This window comes from Motacilla alba, chromosome 1 (assembly GCF_015832195.1).
Source record: "Motacilla alba alba isolate MOTALB_02 chromosome 1, Motacilla_alba_V1.0_pri, whole genome shotgun sequence".
NCBI lineage: Eukaryota > Metazoa > Chordata > Aves > Passeriformes > Motacillidae > Motacilla > Motacilla alba.
Window position 1 is genome coordinate 5,246,830 of NC_052016.1, and position 18,436 is coordinate 5,265,265.

Sequence of the window (18,436 nt, forward strand, 5' to 3'; positions counted from 1 at the left end):
TGTCTTATAGGTAGGGAGTGCCTGGAAGGAAAACAGAGTTCTTGAAGGTCAGAGGAGAGAGAGGTTTCAAGTTAACACACAGAGGTATGTATTGTCTTTACCCACCTCATCCCAACTCCTGCAGTTTCAATGAATGTGTTGAGAGATCTAGCATAATGCAAAAATCTAAAACAGCTGTGGCTAGATAACAGCTATCTTTCTAGAGCAGCAAATTAAAATACTGTTAGCTTCAAAATGCAAGTTTTCTTCCCAGTTTTGTTAATGTAAGACCCTGTCTTAAACGGTTTTCTTCTTTTTGTGAAAGTTTGCTGCAACTAGCAGAAAGTTCCTTGACACAGCTCTGCTTTTCCTGTTCATTTGACATATCCCTTCCCACACAAATAAGCCACACCACACCTTTGATTAACTGTACCTTGTCCTTGAAAATAAATCTTCAGCTAATTTGCATAAGATCAGAGGCACAAGGTTATTGGGGAAAATATACTGGAGGTGGAGGGCTAGGAGTCTTCAGGGCAAGAAGGTAAAAGCTGTAAGGGAAGAGGATAAGGAAGAAATTAAGTAGTCTTTTGTAGTTTGAGTATTTGTATGAGCTGAGCTGCTGCTGTTCCTGCTACCTTAAGGGTTTGTTGAAGTATGGTGTGCCCTGGAGTTTGGGGTTTTGGGTTGTGTTGTTTTTAACAGGTAACTGACAAGGTGTCTTGAGGGTTTTTTTGGGGGGGATTAGACAATTAGAAATACATAAAAGTGGCAGTTTTTAAGCCTGAGTCTGAAGAGAGCATCTCATCAGAATGACAGATTATACTGAGGAGTTTGCTTTCTGTGTGGATGGGTTGGCTTGGTTTTTGGGTTTGGGTTGTTTTAAGCACTTCTGTGGAACTGAAGGAGCATTGTTCTGTGTGCAGCCTTAATCCTGTGTGGTTGAATGGGTGGTGTGATGTACTTGTTGCAGTGCTCAGTAGCCAGGAGTCATGAAGCAGACTTCCCAGTAGGGTGTATTTTATGGTAATACTTCATCAGAGATTGTGCTTCTTTTAGAAAGACATAAAGGAATAAATATAGAACAACTCAGATGCTAAAAATAACCACTTGCATTGACGTCTACTTTTTTTTTTTTCTCCTTTAGAAGAGACCTTTTGGATATTTAGCAAGATGCATCATATCTGCTCAGAATCCTTTTGGCTCAGGTGATGTCTTGAGGGACAGACAAGTCAGCTGATCTTAGAAAATAGCTTATCTCGATTTGATTGAAGAGTGCAGTGTGGGAATAGAGCAGATGCTGAGGAAGAGACTTGATGTGGGTAATGGAATGAGAAGTTGGTTTAATTACTGCAGCTGTGGAAGCTGGGCATTTATGATCTCAAAGATTAGAAGACTGCTCAGCTCTTGTGTTTATGGGGAAAAAAAAGGATACTAAATACTTCAGTCAAACCCTGAGATATGTAATGGATCTCACTGGAAAGATGGTCCCTTGATAGGAAAGCTGCTTTCACTGAATGGCTTCAGCTACAGTCTGGGATATAGTAATTCTGGCATCCTTTTAACTGTGAGATGAGGGAATGAATAATCTTCCAAAAGGTTTCTAATCCTAGAAGCTGAGATTTTTGTTGCAGGAGGATGACTTACTTGAAGTGGATTTTCAAGTAATTCTCAATTTGCGGATGAACTGTGGGCACGATTCCTTGCACATACCTGGCCACTTGATTCTGTTCCAAATAGGGAACTCTGAGATCTGTAGTGTGAGAGTGAACTGGTGAATCAGTTAACACTTGTAAATCAGTTTAAGATTAGATTATTACTTCAGTGCCCTTTGAAATGTATGAATTCAGTGCCACTCTCCTTTATTTACAAACTGTGCAGACATTTCAGTATCCACTCACCCTGAGATCAGCTCAGGCTCACCCCCATTTCATGGTGCTGTCAGGGGTGGGTGCTGTGGTGCAGGGGGATGAGGGCTCAGGGATTTTGGGCATCTCACAGGTTGTGCAGCATCAGACAGATGCTGGTTTATGATGGTTGGAGCAGCCCATTCCTGCAGACCATTCCAGGGCTCATCCACAGCCCCCTTCCTCCATGGCTGAGCCGGGAGCTCATCCCTCTGCATTCCCAGGGGGGGTTGCTGTGGCTGCTTCTCCCTTTGAACTTGGGAACAGGGCAGATGTAAAGTGCAGTTTAGACATAAAAATAGCCAGCACCTGCTTCAGTTGGGCTGGGCTGGGCTGAGCTGGGGCCCGTGCCAGCCCTGGCTGGCCAGGCAGAGCGGTCTGGTGGGGATTTCTCTGCCTGTCACAGGTGGAGTGGGGTGGCATGGGGAGGAGCGTGGACAGACCCTTGGCAGAGCTGCTCCCTGGGCTCTGCAAGATTAATAAAACACCCATGCTGTGTCACCCTTTGATCACAAGTATTTTTGTCTCCTCAGCTGCATGCTCTTCTGTTTGACTTGGTTCCTTTCCCCCCCACTCCCTGCTCTTAACCAAATTTACTCTCTCGTTGTGTTTGACCAAGGAAGGGCAGTGTAAAGACAATGCTTCCTCCTAGGAATTAATTACTTTGTTATTTTAGATGGCAAGCCTCATCAGGCTTCTGGAAATCTATTATTTATGTATATTTCTGGTTAATTAAAAATGCTATTAAGATCGTATTAAAAAACTTTCCTTGTGTAAACATGGGGAAAAAAGATGGTTCAAAACTCCAGTGTACAGGTCCCCCCACAGAAGATGAGCTTGGCCTTCTCTCCCTCCACTGTTAGCTCTATTGAAGATTGTATTTTGAATTTTTTATCATCATTTTATTGTTAGACACTGTTCCCTGGTATGAGTATGAATATCTATAGTATGAGTATGCAGATGTATAATTTTTCTGAGAAGCCTGAACAGGTGATGCATTCACAATTACCATCTCATTCACTATGAAATGACTTCACTCATAACAAAGAATAATACTATTTTTCTCAGGATTGAGGTGTATTAAACTGTTTTTTCTTTGTTTCATCCTGAAATGAGATATGATAGTAAATGCAGCTTGTTTCACTGTTGCCTCTTCAGATCTTACCTGTGGCAGTTCAGAATTTTAAAGGTTTCTTTAAAAGACTTTTACCTTCTTAGTGCAGAGTGCTAAGGACAGGGAGCAACCTTCTTTAGTTTAAGTGCTTTATAATAGATTTTATATCTAAAGTGCACTTCATTAAAGTTCTTAACTAGATTGCCATTCTAGAGCCTTTTAATTTCACTCGAACTTGAATTATGACTAGTGACTAAACAAATATTGCGAGTTAGTTCAATCTAACCAGGGGCAGTAAAGTAATTCCTGAGGAGGAGGAGGAGGATCCCTGAGCTTCACGGCGGTTTGTGCCCAGTGCTGGGATGTGAGTGTCTCTTGGATGATGTCCAGGGTGAGGTGGATGACAGTGAGGCAGACCAGGGACACTGCTGGGGGATATTTTTAGCCAAGCCTGCTTGACTTGTGACCCTGGTGACAGCCTCTTGCTAAAGGGGGCTGAAAGTAGGCTGGAAAAGGGTGTGGGAAGGCTCAAGGTGATGTGAGTCTGGCATGCTGGGATGTACAGGTGGCTGAGAGTTTTAATCCTGATGTCACTGCCACGTCACCTGCAGATTTTCATTTTGGAACCTTGCGGATTCAAAGCTGGTAAAGGAAAGGTATTTCTGCCAAAGATTGCCTGCAGTTCTCAAATCCCATGAGACAGCTCCTTCCTGTTACCTTTGCCTGGGAGTTCCTAAGGAAATGATTAATTTGGAGTAACTGGAAAGTCTGCTCGTGGAAGATCAGAGCATGAAAGTTAATGATCAATTGCTTCTTGTTACTGGGTAATTATGAAGAATAATCTTATTCTTTTCCTGACTGAAGTCCACTTAAAGACCTACAGCCCTAAAAGCTACCTATAAATCTATTGCACACCAAAGAAAACATCACAGCATTAGGAGAAAAGCTGATGCAGCACCTGGGGGCAGTCCAGGGACCCTCAGCCCCAGGGTTTGAGGCAGGGCACAAAATGAAGCTGGCAGAGGACCACTGTGCTGAAAGAGATGTGCTGGTGAGCCAGAGGAAATGATGAGGAAGGATGGAAGCCAGAGGAAGGATGTTTGCAACTGATTTTTTTTGTTTGTTATTTAAGACAAAGTGAAAGAGTGGGAGAAATTAGCAAGTTAAGCTTATCCCTTACTCTGCAGATCACTCCTGTGTATGTGTCCCACGCTCACTCCACTCAGGTCTTGCTCAGTAGTATTTCAGTGCTGATTACAACACCTCTGCTTGATTCTGTGGAAGGCTTTCCATAGCTGTGGTGCTTTACATAGCTCTGTGTTCTGCTATTAAAACATTTTCTATAATGGGCTTATTCTAAGGAAAAGAATATTCCAGTGTTTAAAAGAAAAAAAGTGATTCTTGGAATTACTCTGGAAGTGACAGACTATATATTGCAATAAGAAGAAAAAAAATTGTACGATTAGTGGTCATTTAAAAAAATAATTTAGGTCCTGTCTCAGAGTGTACTTCTTCCCAGAAGTCAGTTTAGGCAACTTATGGATGAGCTTGCATCAACATTCAAGATTTATTCACTATTTAAATTTCATTAATAAACCCATCTGAACCCCCAAGCATTCCCAAACACAAGGAAATGCAGGAACCTTGGCTAAGCCTGCTCAAATTCCCCTCTTACACTTACTCTCTTATGCTGTTTGTCATGTAGGCCTTTAATCTGGGGTAAGTCATGGGAAAACCTCAGAGGTAACCAGGCTGAAAGAAATTGCCAGGCTGTAAGAATTTACTCTTGGGACTAAATCTGTCTGGACTGAACCTGGGATTCGATTTCCCAGGACAGGGCACACTTCCCCTGGTTCAAAGATGTTCTGCCCTGGTGCTTAGGGCAGCTGTGTGTTTCCCAGCTTCATTTTCACATGGCCATGGTTTCCTGTCCTGTATTTGAAATTCTGTCCCATTTCAAACTCGGAGTGAGATGAAAGTTTCCAGCACTGTAGGTGCTCTACTGAGTTAACCTGCTCAGGACTTACCCTGATTCTGGGCTCTAGCAACGGGAGGATTACAGCCTCCTTCACCAAGAATAATTCAACCTCTTTCAAGCTGGACCTGAGTTGTATCAAACCTGCTGCAGTGACCTCAGACATCACCTCCTCCAGGTGTTGCCAACCACTGCAGAGAGGACCATGTGCAGCCGCTTCAGCCCCTGCAGTTCACAGCTGGAAAATAACACAGCAGTTTCCCTCTAAAAAATGAATGATGGTAAGAACCCACCTTCATCAGGGGGTTAAAGTGACACTCTGTGCTGTGGATCGGCGCGGCTGAGGTGGGTGCTGTGGAGCAGTGATCCCTGGCAGAAGGCTGGGATGGATGAGAGGGGGCAGTAATGTTTTAGGCTGCCACAGCCGAACCTGCTCCAGGATGGTTATCCATCACAACCCTGGCTCCACATGGTTAGGGACAGAGTTGGATGAAACTGATGGGCTGCTGGTGCTCAGGTTTTCCTGATGAGTGAACACAGAACTTTGTGGAATTATGAGGCTGCAGATACATTCACCCATTTCATTCTTGCTTGTCTTTGAGAGGAGCTCAAAAATGAAGGGTTTTGTTGCAAGTTGCAATGGAAAATGAATAGCTTTTTTTGCTGAAGAAGACTAATTTCCATCTTGGGAAGGAGAGAATTTGTCTGCCATTGGTCCATCTAGGTCAGTAGCCTGGCTTACAATGGATTTCCCTACTGAAGGATTTACAGTCAACAGACTGGCTGGTATTTGCTCTGTCATTTCTGTGTCATTCAGGATTCCAGTTCTCTTTTCTCTCTATGTACACTACCTCTGACAGCTGTGGCAAGAAGGTTCATAGGTCAGTTATGGATTATGAGGGGGGGAAACCACTTCTGATTGTTGTTGTACACCCATCATAACTTACTGACCTTCTCTCTGATTTTCGTGCTGTGAGTGAAGACTTCTTTTTCTGAAAGCACCTTCCAGTCAATCATTTCCAGTTATCTTTAGGGCAGTGTTTTGTTTTTAGGGGCTCTCTTTCTGAGAGGTGATGGTCATAGTTGTAGGATGGTAGCAGGAAGGAATTTGTTGAAGTCATTCTGTCAGTGATGGATGATTCCATAAGACATTGAGAAAGGGGCATGCCATGAAATCAGCTTTGCTATCTAGGGAGAAATTCAGCTTGTGATTAAAAATACATTATCATTTCTCCCCCTTTTCCCCCTGACATTAGTCCATCAATATCAGGTTATTATGTAGAATATATGGCCTTTGGGAACCAGGAGGGTAACCAAGCTGTGGAACTAGGGGAACCAGGGATTTAAAGATATTGATGCTTCCTGTAGTGAGGAAGAAAGCTGACCAGAAAATACTTTCAGTAGTTTTAATGAATTATTTAAGAATAAGAAAAGAAAGGGTGGAGGAAATAGAAAGGAATGAAATGTTCTCCTTGTGAGATGATGCTGAAGATAGAGTTGTGAATGGCCACTTTAGAGTCTTGTATGCCTTGATTGTTGGAGCACTGAGAATATTTTCAGAGCTGTGGTATCACAAAGTAGCTAATGGAAACATGGGTTTGAAGGTTATATTGAATTCAGTACAAGGTACTGTGCAAGAAAGAAACTGTGTTTAAGTGCATGCACATTTATATTTAATTGCAGGACTGTTTTGAAATGGAAAAATACTTGTGCGTGTATGCTTAAATGTGACTCTCATCCTCAATGTACTGCCTAAATCTGTTTGTTCCATTTTAGAAGACATCAGAAAAGCAATTTGATGCAGCTTGCAGTGTCCAGTACATAGTGTTTTATATATATATATATATGTGTGTGTGTGTGTGTGTGTGTGTGTGTGTGTGTATATATATATATATATATATATCAATACATTTTTTTTCCCAAGTGAGAAAGGTGAGGCTCTCAAATGGGAAGAGCTTCTTTCTCATTCTTTGGGGCTCAGGAACCTCTTAGCCAGCAGCAGTACAATAAACAGTGCCAGATCAAAGCTTGCTTTCAGATCCTGTTCTCTTGCATAACATTGCTGTGCTTCAGTCTTGAACCAGAAATTATTCTCTTACCAGTTGCACTCTTTAATTCTGGGAACTTTGACCTCAGTTTTATCAGTTTAACTAAAATGTCTGCATGAGACTTGCTGTGCACAGGCAGTGAAAATGGCAAAGATCCTTTTGATAGCCCATGGAGGAAGTTTTCAAGAATTGCTTCAGGACCAGGGAATGTGCTTGCTCCAAGGAGCAGCTCAGCTTGTGTTGCATTGATTTTAGGGATCCCTTTGTTGTGGGATAATGGGAGGCAGGATGAGATGCTGCTCGTGACTTGCTGAGCTCTTTTAATGAACACTTTTTATTGCCATACTTGTGATTTTAATGAAAACAAAATGGCTAATGTTGTTATTTTAAATTTAACAGTATTTGTCATACAGGTATGCAGGAATATTATGGTAATTTTTTATCGTTTAGCCTATAAGCTAGCTTCCCCCCAGCTCTGTAATTCACAGTATCACCTTCCCCACCAGCACTGACAGCTGAACCACCTGCTTTTGGTGATACTTTCATAGACCCTTTGATGAATATTTAGATGGAACAGCTACAAAACCAGTCAGAGCTAAGGAAAGCTGGCAATGTGTCATAATAGGGCTTCCTTAAGCATGCTGGTTTATTGTCCCCAAAAGCTTCTCCCAGAGATTTGCTGTTCTCAAGGGTTCAAGGCTGAACTTAACTCTGGACCAGCTGATACCTGTTTGTTCTGGTTTCAGCAGCCTTTTTTGCTTGAAGTGGTTTATTTCCCTTCCTAGTTGTTGTTTTTACTGTCTTAGGAGGAGCAATTGCATCCCAGTCCTGTGGCTCCATTCTTCATGGCCACGGTGCCTGTGGTGTTAACACCTCAATGCACCCTCATGTTCAGGTTGCTTCCCAGCTTTGTCACCAGCTGCCATAATTACTCTTTTTTTTTTTTTTTTTTTGTATGCAAGCCATTAATCAGTTAAAAATGAACTAGAAGATTGATTGTTGGAGTTTGTCTTTTCATCAGTTACTTCCAAGAAGCCTGCAGATTTTTCCTTCTGTGCTGTCAGGCACCATCTCTTTTGGGCAGAATCTACTGCTGTCACAATTCCTCTGTCTCCAAGTTAACACTTTTGATGTGACACCACATGGAGAAGTATGTTTGTTGAATATCCAGATAGCTGCGACTTACTTGGATTTATTTTGAACGCACTCCCAATAACCAACCTGTCTTGTTATGATCTCCTTGTAGCTTCATGTTCTGATTCTTCTTTGTCAGTCTTTGCTGAACTCTAATGTGCTGTTGAGGAGTTCTGCAGCCTTTCTTACAGGTGGCAAGTCAAACTGGTTTGTGAAAGTACTGGCACTAAAATCTTGAAATGAATCTGCATCTTCTGCGTTTTTAGAGATTTAAGTATAGTTGACTTTGAATTGAATGAGCAGTTGCATGTGTTGGTTTTGTTGGATGATTTAGAAGGCAAAAAGTTGCAAAAAGCACTGTGTGTTTTTCAAATATTTGCCTGGCCATGTTTTCCTTCTCTTTAATGGCAGTGGTGGGAGGTGATGCCCTTCCAAAAGCCAGAAATGTGTTTTGACATAAAACTGGCCTTGGGCAATGTCCCAGCCTGGATGGACTGGCATTAACTGTCTGCAGAACAAAAGCTGAGCTGGGTGGGTTGGAGTGTCCAGGGTAACTGGTGTTTCCTGGTGCAGTTTGATTTCTAGAACACAGTTTTGTCTGAAGTAGGTTGGAATGGAGCAGTTTTCCAATGGCATCATGTCCAGGCCCAGTATGAACCCACCTGTCTGGTCCCTGTTTCTGTTCCTCTGGTAACACTGTCACAGAATTCTTTAGTGTTTCAGAATTCTGTCACAAAATTCTCTTCAGTGTTTCATCACTGGTTACATTCTGTGGCAGGTACCTGCTGGGTGTCCCAATCAAACATTTATATTGCAGACTTTGCATCCTGGTTAAATTAAGTTATAAACGAAGTCATCCGTGTGAGAGGAGCACTCTTGGTTCTAACAGCTTGCTAGAGGAGTGGTGGGTTATAGAAATGCTTTGTGTAAGCTTTTGTGATACATTAACTTGCTGGGCACATGTTTGGAGAACATTTTTTCTTTTTTTTTTAAGGGAAAACAGGTTTGCAGTCTGGTAAATCTGAGTGTCTTCGGGGCTTTTCTCAGTTTTGAAGTTTGGGTTGTAGATCTCTGCATGAAACTTTCATGATGTGAGGCTTGTGAAATTAGATAACATGCTTTAAACAAGCCACCTCTGGGTAAAGTACATCTCTAATTACTGAGACTAAATTATGTGGAAAGTGAGCTTGTGTCTGAAGTAAATCTCCAGTTCAGTAATCTAAAATTAAATAATGATTAGCTTAATTGCTTGAGGATCATAAAAAACACTCTTAATAAAATATAGGGATTAATTGTGTGCTCTCAGAGCAGATAATTGCTTCTGCTTCATTTTCAGTAACTTCTCTCAAGACAGGGTTTGGAGGTAAGAGAAATAAAATAACCTTTTGTTATGCTGATTAGTAAAGCCAAGAAAAGTAGGCTAGTTCTTATGTATGCAAGCCCTTGCTCCTGTCTGAATAGAAGCTGCAATTTCACTATTAGTGGTAAATTTGGAACCCTTGCTTTTTATTTCATAGATATGTGCCAGTTAATCCCTCTGAAAGCAACAGTAGTTGGTACCTGTGGAGCTGAGTGTAGTAATATATATGTGAAGAAGGATCAAGTAGGGTTTGTTTTTTTCTTCAGAGAAAGGAAAAAAGACTCATAATTTTACTAAGAAGTGTTTGGGTTATTCATTACCTGGGTCGTCAGCTGCTTGTTTGCATTGCATTTTGCTTCTAAACAAAATATTGTTACCTTCATTCACTGGAGAATGTCTTTTTTGCTTATAGGCAAATGAGAAAGCAAATCTCTTGAGACATAAGCAGTGGTACTTCCCTGGAGGGAGGAGATGGGGATTCTCCTGTTGCTCTGAGTGTTGCCAGGTGCCAGAAGTGGTCCCCAGTGGTGGTGGTAAGAAAGAAATCTTCCCCCACGTTTCTGTATTTGTGTTTTGTCTGTAGCAATATGCTTTTGGGGGAGGGGGGAAACGGGTGTGCAAATCCTGTTCTTTTCATAGAGCTGCATGAACTGCTGGGAGAGGTGTAGATGGCTCCCACTCAGAGAATTTTAGTTTAGGAATGAAATCAGCACTTGAGCTTGTTGCTGCTGCTGCCTCGTGTATGCTGTGTCTGCTGGTGATCATTGTAGCAGAGATTGAACCACAAATAAACCTCCCTGGGACTCCAGAAATACTTACCTGTCTCCTCCTTCCTTAAATGTAGAAGAAGGGGAACTAAAACCTTACAGTACTTGAAGGACCTCCTTGATGGGGTTCATAGAAATCTCATCAGTGCTCACTGGGGTCATCCTAGGCTGCCTTTAATCTGAACATCTTGAAATTTTATCCAGTAACTGGCTATGAAAATGTTAAGTATCTCAGCAAGCTTCCTACTTTTTTTTGTGGTCTGTCCTACAAACAGTGACAGGGCAAGTGGAAAGCTGCTGAGACCCTCCTGGCACAGCAGTGGAGCAGGTTTTTTTCAGGACAGGATCTTAAAACCTGTGGTTACTGTCAGATGTTGACATTCTAATGGTGATCTCTGATACCCTGCCCCTTCAGGGGCTATTAGTAGATTTTTTTTTTTTGTAAGAAAATAATTTAATCTTGGTGGTTCTGCAAAGACTTGAATTATTGCTTTGGTATTCTATCACCTTTCGAGGTCTATTGTAGCACAAGTAGTCTCCCTAAAAATGCTGATTTCTGTGAGATATTTCTCAAAGCTGTTTTGAGAAAAGCTGTTTTGTTTCATAGAGCAGCACATTCTGGAACAGCCACAGTCTGTGTTAAGGGCATGTACTGACCCTGTGCAAAGTTACATCCTTTTAAGGTGTACATTTTCCTGCTGTAAGGGAAGTGAAAGCATTGATCCCAGCTCGTCAGGTGGGCAAACAGACACTTCCTGCAGGGCCAAAATATCCTCGGGTCAAAAATTTTACCCCCAAAATTAGCCATTGCAGCTGAACCTGGCTGACTGCCTGCAGCTTGGGTGTGTGGAGGGACACCCAGTAGTTGATTTATTAAAGTAGCCTTGTCCCAGTGTCATGGTAACCAGCTGCTTTCAAAACTGGTTGTGTAAAATGTTTTTGCCTGTGCTCGTTGACACTGGTGTGGGAGCAATGCCCCAGAAACACAAGAAAGCCCTTTTTTATCTAGTTGCTGTTTTGTAGGATACTTTTCAACTTACATGGCTGCAATCTTTGCTTTTCTTCGTGTGTAAGGCTTGAAAAGGCCATTGATGAGTTACTGAGAAGCTAAAATATGCTGGGGTGGGGGGGGGGGAAGCAAGATTTTGAATTGTGACAGCTCTAGAATTCTCAAGCTGTGCTTCTGTTCAGAGAAGAGAAAAATGTGAGTTTCTCATACCCAGCCCTGCAGGATGCCAGGCCTGTTACCTGTGTGGTGCTGCCTGGGTGTCCTGTCGTGGGTCACTAGAACCTGAGGAATAATCTGGAAATTAAATGTTTTCTGAGTGAAGTGAATGGCCGTGCTGGAAGCTGCATGGATTGAACAACCCCCTGAACAATTCCCTCAGCCTTCACTTTCTTGATTGTCACCCAGATGATGGGAGGGCTGGAACACCTCCAGTGTGGGGAAAGGTTGAGAGAATTGGGATTGTTCAGTCTGGAAAAGAAAAAGTGACCTTATTGTGGCCTTCCAGTGCCTAAAGAGAGCCTGCAAGAAAGATGGAGAGAGACTATTTACAGGAGCCTGGTGTGACAGGACAAGAGGGAATGGCTTCACACTGAGAGGGAGCAGGGTTAGATCAGATATTGGGAAGAAATTCTTCCCTGGGAGGGTGGTGAGGCCCTGGCACAGGTTGCCCAGAGAAGCTGTGAATGTCCCATCCCTGGAAGTGTCCAAGGCCAGGTTGGATGGGACTCTGAGCAACCTGGGATAGTGTAAGGTGTCCCTGCCCATGGCAGGGGAGTTGGAGCTAGATGATCTTTAAGGTCACATCCAGCTCAAACCATCCTGTGATTCTGTGCTCTCAGACCTATCAATGTTATAATTTGTAGAAATTGCTGGAAAAGTCAATTTTCATAAAAACTTAGTTGAGACCACAAAAAGGAAAAACAAAGTAATCTTTGGATTCATCAGGCTAGACCTGAAAGCAGCTCACAAAAGCAGTCATGGCAGTCACAGTTTCAAAGGTTTCTACAGTTCAAGCGAGGTGAAATGTAAAGTATATTGGGAGACCAGTTACAGTCCCTGTTTTCATATTTAATTTACCAGTGTGGAGGCTGTGGCTAGGTTTCAAAGCCTGTAAGACAGGCCTCTCCACTGGCAGAGTGATGCTCTGAGAAGCTGCTCCCAGAGGTGTGATCCTGGCTGTTGGTCTGGTGTAGTTTTTAGGCAGAGTCAGTTTTGCACGACTTGCAGAAGTAATGTTCTCCCCTATCTGTTTTTAATAAATAGGCACTGAGTTGTTGCCCCTTCTATTTTGAGGAAGGGAGCATCTGCTGGTGGAGCTCAAGGACCAAACTTGATCTCCTGGGGATGTTTATTTTGAGAAGAAAAAAGTAATCCAAGCTGAAAGTGCTTGCTTAGAAGCCATAATGGCATTTACTCTTTCATAATTGTTTTGAAAATGCCAGAGTTGCTGTGGGAGCAATTGTTTTCACACGTGGAAGTTGTGAAGGCCGCACATTCAGGACCTTTGGCAGTACTTTCCAAAGCAACAGAAAGCACAGATTTAAATACAAATACTGTCACAGGATGTGCTTCAGGACAATATTACTGTGCCTTAGCAGCCAGGCCACTTTGGATTCAAGGCTTCATTTGCCCAGTCTCTGCACCTGTGTCTCCCTCTGGAAAGAACCTCCCTTTCCTTCTTGGTTGTGGTGTTCCGAGTTTTGTTGTAGTTGAGATGGAGACAATACAAAGCAACACACTCCATTTTCAGAAGGCTTCAAACAGTTTTTATACATTCTTACGAAACTGTAAGTTTGCACTTTACTCATTGGTCACGAGAGACAAACAAAGTGCTTATTGGGATAGGCAGTTGCAGGTTTCTCTTATTTATCCTTCTTTCTTTCTTGGTTTCTGTGTCAACGACCTTGGTGGAAAATTCTTTCGGGGTAAACATGGATCCTCTTATCAAATATCTCTCTGGCTCTCACAGAAGTCACTGTAAAACCCCTTCCACAAAGTTTAATGGGGTAAGTGATGCACAAGAGTCAATCAGCCTGAGACTGAGGAGTTAAAGGTTGCACGACCAAAGTGTGATTGCAAAGGGCTGATGAGGGACACCCTCTAAAAGCTGAACGAGGCCCTTCTTGGGATGCATGAAGAGGACAGAGGGAAGAGGCTCAGGGCAGTGTGAGCTGGTGATGTGGCTGCTGGGCCCTCGTGGCACTGCAGGACCTGGCTGTGCTGGGGCATTTTGCAGGTCACTTCTGGATGCTCTCTGCCATGGCTTTGTGAGCTTTCAACTTGTTCATTTCAAAGTCATCTGGATAATTTGGATCCATGTTGCAGGATGGGAACAAAATGCCTAAGCATCACTTTGTGCAGTTCTTTTTCCTGTGCTGAAGATGTAATAATGCCTCTTATTACTGTCCTGTGTGTCCTGGGTTAGCTGTTCCCTAATGTCTACTGAAATTATCTACTTTATAGAATACAAAACACCTCAAAACCCAACCCAAACCTAAACAAAAAACCTCAAACCAACAGTTTAGCTTAAGATATATCTTGTTGGTAGAGATGTGGGATGAGTAATAACTGCAAAAGCAGTTACACAAGCAAACCTTGAGGACGTGCTGACCTTAAGCTTGAGTTTAGTGAGCCTGTAGTAGTGCCTGGGAGGAGAAGCTTATGAGCAGTCAGTCAAACCAGGCATAGAAAAAGCTCCCCAGTTGCCTGGAAGTAATGAACTTACTGACAGTAAAATACTTCTGATTAAGGCAGTGAAGTTTCAATTATTCCAGTTATTTAGAAATCTGGTTTATTACAGTTAAGGTAAAAAGAATTTAAATAGAACTAATAAAAAGTAGTTCATGTTTAATGGGCTTAAAAGTGAACAAAATCTGCAGATTCAAGAAGTAATTATACATTGCTGTGTAAATAGCATTAAGTTTTTTGTTCTATGTCATGATTTGGGAAGTATTGATTATTTTAGATTAGTTCTGGTAAACAGACCAGGCTGCTTGTTTGTTTATTTTAAATGAAGCTAGTCTGGTTTGCCAGACTCATTGTCTATAAATGTGTCCTATATTACCACATTGCACTGAACTGCAGGCAGTTTGTAATACCCTTGAATATCTGATTTTTTTGGGCATATAATTGCAGATGAGCTGAGGGTTATTCTGGCAGATAAAAATGAATCACAAGAGCATAAATGCTGCTTCTCAAACTGCTACTCAGCCCGACTGAGGAGCTTTTGAAGAGCAGTGCCAAGCTAGCAGTTGTGACATCCATAATTCCAGTTTGGCACATAGGGTCTTTTGAATATGAAGCTTTGGTACAGTGAACACCTCTCTTTACTAATTAGCTTCTAATTTTTCGAGTGATGGGGAGCAGTTTTTGATTTGGCAGTCAAGCTGTTCAGAAACGCAGCAAGCTCCAAGAGAAGTGGGTGCTCACTTTTATACCAGTAATTTCACCTTCTGCATTTCTTCCAGGACTTTATAACTGTACCAGCAGGAAACAATCTCTGCTTTGGTGGGTTTTTTTTTTGTGTCTCTGACAGAAATGGAAGCAATGCAGAGGAATGTATGGAGATGCAGAAATTTCCACACAGGCAGCTGTCCACCTGGCTGGGTGAGAGATCTCCTGTGGTCAGATTAGTGTCAGTATTTGTGGCACTTGTAGGACTGGAAAAGTACTCACAGTGGCAGAATATTTGAATGTCCTTTTGTCTGGGTCTGTCAGAGCTAGTTTAACATGAGACCATGATAAAGAGAGCATCTGTGAAAACTCCCAAAGTTTCACTATAAGCTGCGTTGCTGTCTGAACGTTGCTGGTGGAAGGCAAGTGTGGATTTCTAGTGGGCCAGTCATTCCTGAGATTCCTGCAGTCCTCAGTGAAAGGGTATTTAGGTCATGTCTCTCTCAAACATTGCATTAAAAAGCCACTGTTCAGAAGAAGCTGAACAAGGGACACTGAATCGTGACAGGGCTGACCAGTCCTGGGTTTGTGATCTTTGCTGGCAGCATATTCCAAAGACTGTGTGTTACCACAGAAGGGTCCCCTGCTCTGCAGAATCCAGATGGCCTAAATTAACTATATTTGCTGCTAGAGGCCTGTTTAGCACTAGAATGCCAAAGCCACCCAGGAGATGGGAGATATTAAGAAAAGGTGAGAGCTGTAGATGTTTCTTTTCAGGGTTTTTGTCTGACGTGGATTTTAAAGTCAGATGGGATGTTTACAGAGTGGCTGCTGTTTAGTTTCCCAGCTGAATGGTCAACAAAAGCCTGAATTTACACAATGAGCAGCCTTCCCACTTACAAGTTAATTTTTTTGAGTTGTGGGCTACTGCATTTGTAAAGAATTCTGGTTGTAATTTATAAATATTTCACCGCGAGCAAAAGTGCACATTTATGCACATGCAGTTCAGCTTTGTCTTCAAAATGTGATCTTCAAATTCACACAGGAGAAGGTTTTTTTTTTTCTTTTTATGGTGGCTTGTTTGGGGTTTTGAGGGGGTTTTTTTGTTGGGTGAAGAGGTCAGTGTAAAGGTTGTGTGGTGAGTGGCTGCTGCCAGTATTGGTACAGAGACCAGAAGGGGCTGGTGTGATCTTGACAGAAAACACAGAACAATCAAACCTTGTTCAGCATATATTTGTTTTTGCTATCAGTCTGCTTGATAAGTCTGGTCTATCTTTGTACCTGCTTTTTGTGTATATGCAAAAACAGATCTGACCACAGGGGTAATTATGGATTCAGGCTGATAACAGCCTTGTGCAATATTTGTCAGTGAAATAATCCAAAAGAAGAACAGATGTTTTATTCAGGAATGAACACGCTGCTGATGGCAGTCAGGGTGACATCCAAGAGAGGAGAAATTGGATCCCATAGAAGGAGGAAGGGGATGATGTGGGTTCCTGCCCTGCTCTACAGCCCTTCCTTTCTTGCTTTTTCCCCCTTTGGGCTGTGGTAGGAGATGCACAGCTCTGTGCGAGCAGTGTGAATGCACTGAGCAGGATCAGCTCCCCACCCACTGTAATTCAGGCTGCCAGTTCAGCTCACTGAACTTTCTGAGAAACTGTTTGCTTGTGTACCTGCTGCATTTTCAGGTCATATTTTTCACCTATTATTTGTTCTTGACTGCACAACAGTGGGTTTTATCTGAAGCTGCCTTGGTGACAGTCACTCAGCAGAACATTACTATTGGTGTTGGTATTTTTGCTTCTTTGTCTCCCCTGTGATGAAGATCTGAAACATCTGGATTTGGATGAGTGTGATTTTTGTCTTCTCACTCTTCACATGGCCTCTGTCTCCTTCCAGGCTTAAACCATGGAAAATTTAATGGTGAAAAATTTGTGTATATAAAAATGTACAGACAAGGTGTCTTTGTCCATGTGACAAATGTCAGCCTGGTGACAGGAGGCTGGTTGGTCTTTATCGCTTGTCACAGATCTGTCAGAAAGACTGGAGACTATAAAGTCAAAATTGCATGACATATATTCTGCTTCTGAGTTCTAGAGCTGCCTTTCTTCATTGCTGGTAAGCTGTGGGCAGTTCCTGGTTTGGAGGTACCTTTGCAGGTGAGATCATGCAAATGCTCTTCTGGGGATTTTTTAGGATTAGTATAGCAGGGCGCTGGCATGGGAAAACTTGCCTTTGCTTTGGCCTGTCCCTCTTACTTACTTATTAATCTTAAAAATAATAAATGATCCTATTTAATCTTTTCTACCCTGGCAGTACAGCTTGTTGTAGCAAACTCTGGGGCAGAGGCATAAATGAACAAAGGGGATGTGCTGAGCCCTGCTCTGTCTCCAGGCTGGCTCTCAGGAGGTGGTGGCTTTGCCTCTGGGCACACTGGTTCAGGAGGTGGTGGCTTTGTCTGTGGGCACACACATTCAGGAGGTGGTGGCTTTGCCTCTGGACACACTGGTTCAGGAGGTGGTGGCTTTGTCTGTGGGCACACACATTCAGGAGGTGGTGGCTTTGCCTTTGGGCACACACATTCAGGAAGTGGTGGCTTTGCCTCTGGGCACACTGGTTCAGGAGGTGGTGGCTTTGTCTGTGGGCACACACATTCAGGAGGTGGTGGCTTTGTCTGTGGGCACACACATTCAGGAGGTGGTGGCTTTGCCTCTGGGCACACTGGTTCAGGAGGTGGTGGCTTTGTCTGTGGGCACACACATTCAGGAGGTGGTGGCTTTGCCTTTGGGCACACACATTCAGGAAGTGGTGGCTTTGCCTCTGGGCACACTGGTTCAGGAGGTGGTGGCTTTGTCTGTGGGCACACACATTCAGGAGGTGGTGGCTTTGTCTGTGGGCACACACATTCAGGAGGTGGTGGCTTTGCCTCTGGGCACACTGGTTCAGGAGGTGGTGGCTTTGTCTCTGGGCACACTGGTTCAGGAGGTGGTGGCTTTGTCTCTGGGCACACTGGTTCAGGAGGTGGTGGCTTTGCCTCTGGGCACACACATTCAGGAGGTGGTGGCTTTGTCTCTGGGCACACACATTCAGGAGGTGGTGGCTTTGCCACCAGACAGCCCCAGGAGCTTTCCTGCCCCTGCCCATTCACTTGCATCAGGGATCCTCCTTTAGTGTGAATCAGAGAGCAAATCACACTGCTCCTCTTCTGCAGAAGGCAGTGTTTAATACCTGATATTTAAAGCAGCTCAGCCCTTCTTGGAAGACAGAGTTTCCATTTCTTCCCAATTAGTGCTCAGGACTTCAAAGGGAAGCTTTGAACCTGGGCAGGGGCTTGCAGGCATGAATATTGTGCTTGCTGAGACTCTGTGCAGCAGCAGAGGTTTCTCCTTGCTCAGCCACAGCACATTTGCATGCAGACAGATGTCTCCTGCCTGGCTCACTCTCTGTCATGTGTTTGAGGCTTTATTTTTTTTTTCCTGCATAGTTTTCCATCCAGAAAGCAAAGTGTTTAATTTTCCATATAACATCTCACAAGTGAGACTCTGTAGTGTATCCTTTATTTTGCATCCCTGTTTTAGCAAGTGATGGGCCTGTGCCACAAAGCATTTTCCAGATTCACCCAGTCTGTCTAGCAGGTGGCTCCCTAGGTTTCACAGCTTGGTGTGCAAATGCATGTAACACTCCTGAAGTTTCTTTTGTAGTTTATTTTTATCTGAATACAAAGGATGAATTCCCATTTGTCTTGAAAATTCA

At 43.0% G+C, this 18,436-nt stretch overlaps 1 protein-coding gene across 8 annotated transcripts in view; it reads left to right on the forward strand.

Annotated features, from left to right (window-relative positions):
* AGPAT3 (1-acylglycerol-3-phosphate O-acyltransferase 3) overlaps positions 1–18,436 on the forward strand; it is an 86,137-nt gene that overhangs the window by 28,446 nt on the left and 39,255 nt on the right. For 4 of the 8 annotated variants that reach the window (XM_038150267.1, XM_038150253.1, XM_038150244.1 and 1 more), the window contains one exon: positions 9,927–10,047. The exons of 2 other annotated variants lie outside the window; for them this stretch is intronic. The gene's annotated coding sequence lies outside the window, so the exon portion shown is untranslated. Of the gene's footprint in view, positions 1–10; positions 85–9,498; positions 9,518–9,926; positions 10,048–18,436 lie in introns of those variants that run through there. 2 more of the 8 variants (XM_038150258.1, XM_038150274.1) reach the window with 2 other exon arrangements.